This window comes from Grammomys surdaster, unplaced genomic scaffold (assembly GCF_004785775.1).
Source record: "Grammomys surdaster isolate TR1022 unplaced genomic scaffold, NIH_TR_1.0 340, whole genome shotgun sequence".
Lineage (NCBI taxonomy): Eukaryota > Metazoa > Chordata > Mammalia > Rodentia > Muridae > Grammomys > Grammomys surdaster.
The window spans coordinates 367,278-380,031 of NW_021604759.1; positions in this window are offsets into that span (position 1 = coordinate 367,278).

Consider the following 12,754-nt stretch of genomic DNA (forward strand, 5'->3'; position numbering starts at 1 on the left):
TTTATAAAGAGTAGCTTCTTTTCCGTGTCTCTACACATCTGTTTTTCCAGGTGTCATGTTGATGTTATTTGCAGGCTGCTCACATGACATGCCTGAGAGCATGGTGCTTTCTGACTGTCATCAAGGACCTCTATTTTGTAGCAATATGGACTGTCTGTATCTAGTTTACCAGGGCATTTCATCAGAAATGAATGCTGACTCAGTAAGATGGGCTTACAATGTGTATTGACAGGATTGTATGGATTTCATTACTTTCTTCTTTATGTCTATTGTATAAGCTTATATTCCTGGGATATGTCCCATTTGTTCACAGTTAGCAATAATGGAATATTAAATATCATTTGTCAGCATTCTGTGAATAAGTTGGCATAAATGTATATCTTGGAGATTGTTCTAGGGTTTTCACTATTTGCTTCTTTGCTGTATGTGAATCATAACAGTATCAGCCTCTTGTGAGGAATTGGAATGTATTCCTCTTCTTTAATATTCTAGAACAGTGGGAGAATTGTTATAACTCTTTTAACACTAGAATTCAGCAATTAAACTATTTTTCTGGGCTTGAAAACAAAGATTTTTATCTTGAAGGATATGTGTATTTGTGTGTGTGTGTGGGTATTTGTGTGAATGTTTGTGTTTATATGTGTTTGAGTTCATGTGTGTGCCTGTTTGTGTATGTCTGTTTTGTGTCTCTGTGTGTCTGTGTGAGTTTTTGTGTTTGTATGTGGATGTGTATTAGCATGTACATGTATGTGTCTGTGTGAATATATTTTTATGAGAGTTGTTGGTGTGTATGTATGCATGTATGTTACTGTGTATGAGCGTTTGCTATGTGTCTCTCTGTGTATATGTTTTTGTGTATGTTTGTGTGATGTGTGTCTGTGCCTGAGTGAATGTGACCGTATGTGAGCGTGTGTGTGAGTATGTGGATCATGAGTATATGTATGTCTGTGTGTGAGAGAGTATGTGCACACATGAGCGTTTGAGTGCAGTGGCAAAGAGGCCAGAGGAGGTTACCAGATCCTCTGGGGCTTGATTTACAGGTGGTTGTGAGCTGCCCGATGAGAGTGCTGGGAACTGAACTATATCATTACTGATGAAATGGATTCCATCTGGGCATCATATTGGGCCTTATCTTTTATGCATCCATGGCTCTGTGTGTTCCAGTGGAATAACACAGTCCACAGTCAGCCATGGTGACCATTGTGAGCAAGAGCACACGCTTGCACCAGCTCCTGTTTCCTAATTGTCTGTACATCCCTCCTCTTTTCTCACTGTCTGCTTTTGTGCTTAGGTGACTTTTCCCTAGTAATATTACTGAAAGCTTTTTTCTTTTTCTTTTTAGTTTGTGTACAAAATTTTAATTTGTGGTTACCATGAGACTAAGAAGTAATCCTATCATAAAATAATTATTCTAAAGAAAATAATTTTAGTCACAAACCAAAAAGGTAAAATGTAATGTTAACTCTTACCCTACATTTTCAATTTTGACATCATAATTTCCATCTTTTTATGTTTGTTATCTCTTGATAACTTTTTAGTTGTGACCTTTAAAGATTATTAACCGGAGAGGAGCACTGGATTATGTCTCCAGCCCCTCTTTCTCATTCACTGCTTTCAGAGTGGGAAATGAGACTCAGCTCCTTAGTGGCACGTAGGACTTAGAAAATTCCTAGATGACTTTAACTACTGAGCTGGAGTCCAGGGGGAATAGAAACATGACCCTAACAGCAACAATAAAGTGGTCAAAATGCGTCATCAAAGCCTCCTGTCAAAGGGGGCAGGGAAATGGGCAGCAGCTTCACAAGATTAATAGATATTTAGCAAATAAATGCATTTCAAATTATGAACTGTTGTGAGGTGTCCCAATACTGTTTGTATTCTGATGTTAATTCCGCTTTCTCAAGAGGGGTTGCCCCCGTGACCAGGTCTTCAGGGGATCTCATGTGAACTTTCTTCCCATTCTAACTGGTTAATAAAAGCTAGAGCCTGTGATTGGGCAGTAGAGGGAAGGTGGGATGGGAGATCTTTGAGAGTGGGGGCAGGTAGAGGGAAGAAGAGGACAAGAAGGGAGGAGAGAAGATGGAAGAAGAAGAGGAGGAAACCATGATGGAGCTAAATCACATGACCAGGAGAAACTGCAAGGAGCAAAGGGTCTTATACCTGGGGAACAAGTTAATACAGCGCCAGATCCTTTCAATCTAAGCATATAGCTTATAATTAAATAACTGGGTTGTGTTTTTTTATATGGGCTTATTGGGGTTGGAAATTACTACAGCTAACATTCTCAAAACTAACTGTAATTTCAATAATGCTTTCAGGCTGCAGTCTAGGGCGGGAACCAGATGTTGGAAACTAGGATCTCACTATGTTGTTTCCACAGCAAAAACTGTGTTAGACCTGACCCCAGTGTGGTGTGCCTGAAAGGAAGAGCTCACGTGCAGACACAGGGGTTCATCCAGGGTTTGCAGGGAGAGGCACCGGAGGTGGGGATCCAGGGTGTGATGCCTTAAGACCCACTATTGATGTGTCAGTCAGTCCACTCTAGAGATGTGGTTGAGAGTCATAATAGTTTTGAAGTGGGCTCATGAAATCAGCGATGAACCCTGGATTAGTGATTTACTTCCCAGCAAAGAGGTGTAGGACAGGAGAGCTGAAGCAGGGTGGGCATGGTTTCACTTGGAAGGGCCTTTCTCAAGGGAGTGGACTGTGGCTGGGGAGGGCGTGGCTTATCCCATGCTGCTTGCTTCCTTCAATCATTTACATTGTGTTCCCCATCGGCCACTTCTCTCCTCAATCTTCCCTACACATCCATTTACCATAGTGACCAAAACACAGGTGTACAGGAAGCTTGCCACTGCTCACCAGGCTTCATGGCAACCTGCTCTTTCTTCCTTCAGATGCAGAAGATCTGTTTGTCCGTTCACAAGTCTTGGCATCCCCACTGTGAGCACCCAGAGAAGCTCATAGCAGTCCCAAGCTGAATCAGCAGGTGGTGGAAATGACAGATCTCTGTTGGCAGCCACACAGGCCCAAAGCCTTTGCAGAGACTCTGGGCAATCCCATGGGTGTCACCATGTGGAGACTGTCGGCATGAGGTGATTTGGGTGATCAATGTCTCAGTGTGTGAGGCCACCATTGCTGTCACCTCCCTCTTCATAGCCAGTCTTGTAGTGCACATGCAAGGTGTCCCCATGAGCCAGTACATTTGGAATTTATACTCCTCTAGGTCTGTTGTGAGCTGTGGGAGCCTTGGGAAATCCCTTTCTCTGTTTGAGCCACACACTTCTTTGTATCTAGTGCCACCTGCAGTGTGACATTTGTTCACACATGTGTTCCTCACTCACTCTCAGAAGGTGAAAGGGTGAGATGTTGACCATGAGAGTGATGGCAGGTCTTGGTTGTGGACCTGACTGGAATAAGAGATGCTGAGAACAGCTCTGTTTGTCAGTGGAGATGCTTCCAGAAAAGGGTGACATGACAGATGGTAGCTTGGGGACTGAGGGGGACAATCTTGGGAATATGGGCAGCATCCTGCCATGGGCTGGAGGTCCTTAAGGGAGGAAGTAGAAAGCACAGAGTTATGTGCCCTGCAAGCCCTTCTTCCTATTGTGTCTGTTGCAGCTGCCGCCTCCCATTCTCACCAATCCCTCCTTCCATTACTCCTCCCTTCTCCTCAGAGAAAGAGAGCCCCCCCCCCCCCCCCCCGAGCACCACCCTGCCTGGGACATCAAGTCAGAGTAGGACTAGGTACAACCTCTCCCACTGCGGCCCAACAAGGCAGTCCAGGTAGGGGAAGGGGATCCAATGGCAGGCACCAGAGTTAGGACTGTCCTAGTTCCCACTGCTAGGGGACTTATATGAAGCCTCAGCTGCACATCGGCTACAAATGTGTAGGAGGCCTAGGTCCAGTCCCTGCATGCTCTTTGGTTGGTGGTTGAGTCTCTGTGAGCCCCCATGGGCCCAGGTTAGTTGGCTCTATAGATCTTCTTGTGGTGTCCTTGACCCCCTGGTTCCCTCAATCCTATCCCCCCTCCTACACAGGTCTCCCTGAGCTCCACCTGATGTTTGGCTGTGAGTCTCTGCATCTGTTTTCATCCACTGCTGGATGAAGCTTCTCAGGAGACAGTTACCAGGCTCCTGTCTGCAAGCATAGCAGAGTATCATTGCTAGTGTCAGGAGTAGGCTTTCTCAAGTTGGGCCAGTCATTGGTTGGCCGTTCCCTCAAATTTTTTGTTAGACTACTATATGGACCACGGGGACAGTCATAAGCCAAGGTTGATTGAAGTACGGGGCTTGTGGAGAAACCAAGGTGGAGGTGAGGGGATGAAACGGGTAAGTATGGGTTTCCACACTACTCACTCTACATTCTTGCTTTGTTTATATAATGCTGCCTTTTAAAAACAAAACAAACCAAACCAACCAACCAACCAAACAAACAAACAAACAAACAAACAAAAAACAAAATGTGCTGTTCAGACCTGTTTAAAAACTTGCCTGGGGTAGGTCTGCTTCCTGCAACAAACCTCTGATTAAGTGCACACCATAGCGCGTGTCCTTATCTGGCTTTATCACTTCCGGCTGCCTCAGCAACCTCAACTCCTCTAGGGCAAAACAGCAGACTAGCGAGTGACAAGCCTGAACACCGGGAGCAGAGCAAATTTGCTTTGTTCCCTGTGCATAGCGCATGCGCCATAGCCCCAGCCTCCCGCTACACCTAAGTGTGTTCCTCCACCAAGGGCCCCTCTTGACCGACTTCTCCGCTAACCACCCATATCCTCACTCTTGCTAACCACCCATGTCCTCACTCTTTCCTTGTCTTTCTGCTGCAGGTGAGTTTACAGGACCTCTTCTGGGATTTCTTCCCTCTGCTGGTCATACCTGGAATCACAGCTGTGGGATGCCAGCGCTGACCCAATGGCAGGGCCTTTTTGGCCTGGGTCTTCACACTTAATTCCACATTAAAATATAAAAGGGAGACACACGGATACAACGTTATTATATGTAACAATAGCAAGAAGATAACAATTGTAATTCTAATGATAAAGACACAGGATTCTATTGTCATTGGAGCCAGACTTGGGGTTTATCTTTACAGTCTTTTAACAAAGGCCGTTAGGCTTAATTTGTGTATGCTGTATCTGTTCAGATTAAATTACACTTCCATCATGGAAAGTTTATCCAGTAAAACAACGTGTTAAAATAGAAGTAGAAGTAAAAATTAGTTTAAGACAAGCAGAAGTTAAGGGAACTCCTGAGAACTAAGCTAGCACTGCAGAATATTCTTACGAGAGTACTGACCATAGAGGAAGAAAGGAGATAGTGACACACACAAGAACACAGGGAAGAATGCAACCCAAGACAGCAGTAGAAAAGCAGATGGAAAAATTGTCAATTATGTCTTACACTGTAGAGCAGAAAGCAGCCAACATTAATTACCAGGGATTGGAGAAAAGTAATAACCATTAATCAGGACAGCAAACAGTAAAATTTCAGCATTTGCAAACAATTCTCAATTACAAACTTGAATGCAAATAGACTTAACTCATCAATGAAAACATGAAGACTAAATGGATTTTAAAAAATGTGGTCAAATTAAGGGCTCTCAGAAACAAAACCACCAACTAAAGACCATACATGGGCTGGACCTAGGCCCTCTGCACATAGGTAGCAGATATGCAGCTTGGCTTTCATTTGGGTCCCCCCAACAACTAAAGCAGGGGCTGTCCCTGACTCTGTTGCCTGCCTGTGGATCCTGTTGCCCTAACTGGATTGCACTGTCTGGCCTCAGTGGGAGAGAATATGCCTTGTCCTGCAGTGACTTAATGTGCTAGGGCGGGATGGTGCCCAATGAGAGCCCTCCCCCTTCTCAGAGGAGAAGGAGAGGGGAGGAGGGCCCATGTGACAGGGGAAGGGGTTATGGGGGAGAAGATGCATGAGGGGGGACTGGCAGGAGATGGGGCACAGTTGGAATGTAAAGTGAATAAATAAATTAGTGGGGGAAAAGAAAATACATTGATAGTTAAGAAAATAAAATATTTTAAAACTTAAAAAAATTAAAATAAGCACCAACTCAGGTATCTAGGACATAACATAAATCTGAATAAGCTTAATGAGAATCAGGCAGCCATCCACAAGAAACCGAATTTCCTTGCCCTCTTGTTTTTTACCATTTGAGTTGGCCATACAGGGCCCTAGGGCTGAAGTCACAACTGAGCATTGGGCCATGCCCTGTCTATACTAGACTAATCGTCACATGACCAGGGACACTGAAAACTGAATATATAAAATATCATCAGGCCCAGTGAATCTGAAAGGCTTTGCCAGATGGGGAGAGGAGGAGGTAGAGACCCTGGGATTGGCTGCCAGGCTAGCTCCAGGTCCAATGAGACATCCTGCCCCAAGGGAATATAGCAGATAGTGCAGAAGAGCAGATACACTTTCACATACATATGTGTAGAAGACACACACTCACACACGCTCACACACATTGGCTAACATTCTGTAACTTGTTCAGGATTTATCATGCTTAACAGTGACTGGATCTTGGCTGCATCACCTTTGAGCTCATTTCCATCTCAATGAAGTTTGTTGTCCCTTTAATTTAAACTACAACATACAAGTGTGTGATCCCATTCTTCCCCATGATTCATATTCCATGGTGACAATCAACTTCTCTGTGAAAATGACAAATAAAAATTTCTATAAATCACTTCCAAAAGTATGGTCAAGAAACACATGTGGCAATGACTGGCCCAACTTGAGACCCATGCCATGAGAGAGTGCCCACCCCAGACAGTCTACTTTGAGTATTAATAACACTCTACTATGCTTGCAGACAGGAGTCTAGCATAACGGTCTCCTGAGAGTCTCCACCCAGTAGCCGATGGAAACAGACGCAGATGTCTACAGCCAAACATTAAGAAGAGCTTGGGGGAATCCTGTTAAAGAGGGGAGGAAAGATTTCAGGAGATAGAGGGGTCAAGGGCACCACAAGAAAACCTACAGAGTCAACTAACCTGGACCCATAGGGGTTCACAGAGACTGAACCACAAACCAAAGAGCATGCATGGGACGGACCTAGGCCCTCTACACATATGTAACAGGTTTGCAACTCTGTTTTCATGTGGAACTCCTAACAACTGAAGGATGGAATGCCTCTGACTCTGTTGCCTACTTTTGGACTCCTTTCTCCTAAGTGGGCTGCCTTGTCTAACCTCAATAGGAAAAGATGTGCCTAGTCCTCTTTAGGTTGGGATATCCAACTTGCTACATCAATGTAGATTGATAATCATGGGAAGCCTCCCCTTCTCTGAGGAGAAAGGGAGGGAGAAGGGGCAAGAAGGTGAGAGAGAGTGACTGGGAGGAAGGAGATGGAGAGGAAGCTTCAATCAGAGTATAAGGAAGATAAATTAATTAATAAACACACACACACATGGGTAGGAATGACATCTATAAACCAAGAATCAAAGGTTAGAAGTTAAGACAAGCAAAATGGAGGCCACAGGCATGCTGGGGCAGCTAGCTGTTCTTATACATGACAAAGAAGGTTTTGAAATTAATCAAAAGAGGGCTACTATGTATCAGGAAAGGGAACAGAGTTCACATGGATACCTGCAGAACTTTTTACCCAGAGACAGCGAGTATACATTCTCATCAATGGCACATAGAACCTTCTAGAAAATCGATGGCATTATAGGCCACAAAACAAACCTTGATAAATAGAGAAAACTCAATTCCCTGCATCCTAAAGGTTCCACAACTTTTCAAAAACAGAGTCACTAGCTGAGGATCCAGTGTGAGCCCATGGGATACACTTCACCGTCAAATCATAAGAGCTTCTGTGTCCTAGAGTATACTAGAGATCACATTAAATTCTTTTTGTTGTTTTTGTTGGTGGTGTTTTTTTGGTTTTTTTTCACATTAAATTCTTATCACAGTTAATAAAATCAAAAAAATTACAAGATACAAAGTCAGTTCACTGTAATTAGTAGGCTTTCGTACTCTGTCAATGAATAATGCAAAAAATAAATAAGCAAACAATACCATTTACAACAGAAATAAAATGCTTAGGGATCAATTTGCTCAAAGAAATGGAAGATCTCTGCACCAAAAACTACATGACACTGTTAATGTAAGTTAACGAGAACAGACAAATATGAACATCTGTATTTATTCATGAAAGAGTTGATATTGTTTAAATCTCAGTGCTACCCAACATGTAATGAAATTCCTGGTAAGAATCTCAGTGGAGTTTATTGGAAGTAGAAAAATGTATGCCAAGATACTAGCTAGCACAATGTGGACATTGTGCTAGCTAGTCTTATGCCAGCTTGACACACCAACTAGAGTTATCTGAAAGGAGGGAACGCCAATTGAGAAACTGACTCCATAACACCTGGTTGTCAGACATTTTCTCAATTATTGAGCAATATGAGAAAGCCCAGATCAGTGGGTGGTGCCATCCCTGGGATGGTGGACCTAGGTTCTATAAGATAACAGGCTGAGCAAACCAAAGGAAGCAAGCCAGTAAGCAGCACCCCTGTATGGCCTCTGCATCAGCTCCTCCCTTCAGGTTCCTGCCCTGTTTGAGTTCCTATGCTGACTTCTTTCCTTCAATGATGAACAGCGATATGGAAGTATAAACTAAACGAACCATTTGCTTCCCAACTTGCATTTTGACCGTGGTGTTTTGCAACAACAGGAACCCTAACTAAGACAGACATCTTAAGGGATTCTAAATAGCTGATGTGGAACCTTGCTGGAGGAAATGGGTCATTGGGGCCAGGCCATGAAGTTGGATAATCCAGTTGACCCACTTCCTGTCAGTTTACTGCTTCCTGATTTGGGACACAGTATGAACAACTTCTTAGTGTTCCTGTGACTGTGCTCTGTCTACCATGAGAGACAGCATCACGTTGAACTTTAAGTCAAAGTAAATCCTTCCTTTTTCAGTGGCTTTTGTCAGATGTCTTTCTCACTTCAGAGTAAAGCAACAAGAAAAATAGCTAGTTCAGAGTCTGATTTTAGTTGGCTGATAACAGAGATATTTATTTGTTTCCATTTGGATTCTTGTCTTGCTTCTGATCTTACCAGGGACGTTTTCAATCTCTTCCACTATTGAGGAACATATTGGTTATGGATGACCATACACAGTCATACTTCTACTGGTATATTTATTTTATCTTATTTCTAAATGCTTTGCTATTATTTATATGTGTAGGGATGGTGCATGTCTGTGCGGAGGCCAGTGCTCTCTTTCCACTGTGGAGTCCCAGGGATTAAATACATGAAATCAGGCTTGGCAGCAAGTGCATTTACATGATCAGCAATTTTTCTCATCCCATTTTAATCTACGAAAGATAGCTTTTTAAAAATTATTTTTTTAAAAAATTTTATTCTCTTCCTTACATGTATCTAACTTTGCTTATGCTCTTGTTTTATTATTGGGGATTCTGTTCATTTTTATTCCTTGCTGATAATTTTCTCCTTCTTTCCTTCCTTCAAGGAAGGAGAAAATAAAACATAAAATCATTATAATAAAATAAGACATAGAAATAAAAGCCTCACCCTCTGCCCTTCCCTGCCTCTCCTGCGCTTTCTCCTCACCTCAATCTCAGTCACACATCTGGTTCTACATCTACCATAAATGACTTCTAGCATTGTAGAACCATGTTCATCAGTGCCTTCCATTTGAGTTCTATGGTTACTGACTTCTATAGTGTTACTGGGGTGGAATTAATTGTATGTGTTTTTATATGTTGTCCAGCTTGACATTGTTATTGTTGTAGCAGTTTGCTTTCTCCTCTCTGGTTTGTCCTGAGAGTTGAGTCCTTAAGAGGAGACTCCCTGATTTAAAAAAAAAATAGTACTCAAAATCTGTAAATAACAAAGCCAGTATGTATGCAAACCATCACACAGGAAAACAGGAAACAAACAAAAACCAAACAAGACAAAACAAAAAAACAAGACAACAGGAGTCCTCAAAAAGATCGGCTCTCCTCCATTGCTGACATGTGTAAAATAACAGGTGAAGAATCCAAAAAGTTACATGAAAATGAAAAACTAGCCTGTTATTCTAAAGAGGATACAAAGATGAAGAAGAAGCAGAAAAAGAAGAAGAAGAAGGAGGAGGAGGAGGAGGAGGAGAGGAGGAGGAGGAGGAGGAGGAGGAGGAGGAGAAGAAGAAGCAGCAGCAGCATGGAGTAAGGAAATTAGTTCAAGGTTTAGAGAAGAAACTTAGAAATGCATGAAAAAGCCATAACATAGATGATGAAATTCACCATCATGGAAGATGAAGTCAGCAACACGGTGAAGAAGTCAGCACAGCGGATGATGAAATCAGCATCATGACTAGAAACTCAGATAAAATATAGATATATGGGGAAATTAAATAAATCAAATGAGTTAATGAGTTAAATAAAACTTAATGGGAAGTATCACTATTTGCTGAGACCAAGCAGAAGGAGTGTCAAGGATAGAGGGAAAGGGCTGGAAATAGTACATTCAAACGTCAATAAAGGTGGGTGGAGAGATGGTCCAGTTACTAAGACACTTGCTGCTCTTCCAGATGATCCTAGCAACCGTGAAGTGCCAAACATAAGAATCCACGAGGTGGAAGGAACCAGTGCAGCCATTATAGAAAGCAGTAAGGGAAAGATTCCTCTAAACACTGAGACTAGCACTACCATCTGATCCAGCTGTAGCTCTCCTGGGACAGAGTTGCAGGCATGAAGGTGCACACATCCGTGATTACTGCAGCACTACTCGCAATAGTATTTGGGACCAGACTAGACGCCTGTCAGCAGATGAATGGATCATGGCGTGTGGAATATATACTCTATGGAGCATTCATCCATGAAGAGTCAAATCTTATATGTAGACATTTTGATGTAATTGAAGTTGTTAACCTTGAGTGAAGGGAGCTAGACTTAGAAATTGTGGACCCATTGAATATAGAGGACGGACTGTTAAGTAAATGAAAGGGGACCAGAGGAATGAAGGGAAGGGGAGGACAAAGAGAGAACAGGAGAGGATGTGTGTGTTCACAGCACAATGTATGGACATCAAGGCTGATCACAGATTCCCTGCAGGAAATAAAACTGAATAAGAATAATAAAGACAAAACTATAAATAAGCAAAATAAGGTGTCATGAACACACTGCTTTCAGTTGTTTTCCACTTAAACATCAAAGGTGAGATGCTTTTCTCACAGAAGAAATACAGCTTCATTATGTCACCACGAATGGAAATTATTAATGAACCGTTTGACACTGACAGTAAGTGGGAAAATAATTAATTTTTGACTTTTGTTTTTCATGCATGAAGTTAACTGGGTCCCAAGGGACCCACCTAAAACTTTGCTTCCTTAATGGGGATTTTCAAAACTCAGTGAAGTCTCCAGTCTGGATTTCTGTCTAGACAGTGCCATTATTTATTTTCATCTCAGGAAAATCCTGGTAAACATGAAGTTGAGATGAGTGTGGAAATGTTTCAAGAGAATGATAAAATCACGGGAGCTCGGGAACACGATTCGTGTATTGTGTTCACAGATGAGCAGTACACCACAAAGAGAGACGAGAGTCTGGGTATGTTACATGTGTGTTCTCATGCTGGCAAACGGCTGTGGTCCTGAAGCTGCCTCTTTAATAGATAGAGCCAAGATACTGTTCCGTTTCAGAAAAATCCATTTATAGTTTGACAGTACTGAGAACAAGCTGACATATTTCCCAGCATCAGGAAACTGGGCAGGTTTGCCACCTCTGCCTGCCAAACGCATTTCCTCCCTCATTCAGAGCTCTCTCTCTCTCTCTCTCTCTCTGTGTGTGTGTGTGTGTGTCTATCTGTTTATCTGTCTCCCTGTGTTCCCTGTGTCTGCCTGCCTGTCTGTGTCTCTTCCCCTCCCTCTCCCTCCTCTTCTCCCTGTCTCTCACTGTTGTTATGTGTCACGCACTCTGATATGCTGATATGAACTGTTCAAACAGAAAAAAATGAGTAGAGTATTGAGGAGAGTATTTTTTTTTTGAAATCTAGAAAAGCATTTTATGTGGAATTAAACAAGGAAATGAGAAAACAGAGAAACTCTGACTGGATGAAGAGGTAACAATGTCCAGGAGTTACAGAAGAGGCAGCAGCACCCAGGAGTTACAGGAGTTGATAGACACCAGAGCTGTGTTAAGGTAGGGGACGTAGCTGAGTGAAGACTGGATCCATGTCTTATGACTCACAGACCTCTTTGTGGAAAACATCCTGAAAAGCATCAATTGGTTTTGTTTATTGTTGTGTTGCTATGCCAACAAAAGCTAGTATTTGCATATGTGTAGTGTGATATTGTACATGTGATGGAGCCAGCTGAGACCAGCCATTTCAGCACATTCAAAAATGTAATTCATAATTTCTTAAAGAGGCGTAGGCTTCTAGGTGTGCATTGCTGTAAAGAGTATTTCACACTGTGTTTAATAAAAAAAAATCTTTGTATTGAGATTCTGAAAGACAAATTCCACATGCATTCTTTCATATGCAGACCTTTGATTTAAATTTGTATACAGTATACAGATGTGGCTGTGAAACTAGAAAGAAGACCATAGACAGTGGCGGAGGGGGAAACGAGATCTTCAGGCAGTGAGAGCAAAAGAGAGGGTAATGGAGTGTGTGTGACCTGGGCAAAAGGAGTAGTATGTGGGGAGGAGGGAGAGGAGTGGGGAGTGAACTCTGTGTGAAATGGGCAAAAGGAGGAGTATGTGGGGAGGAGGGAGAG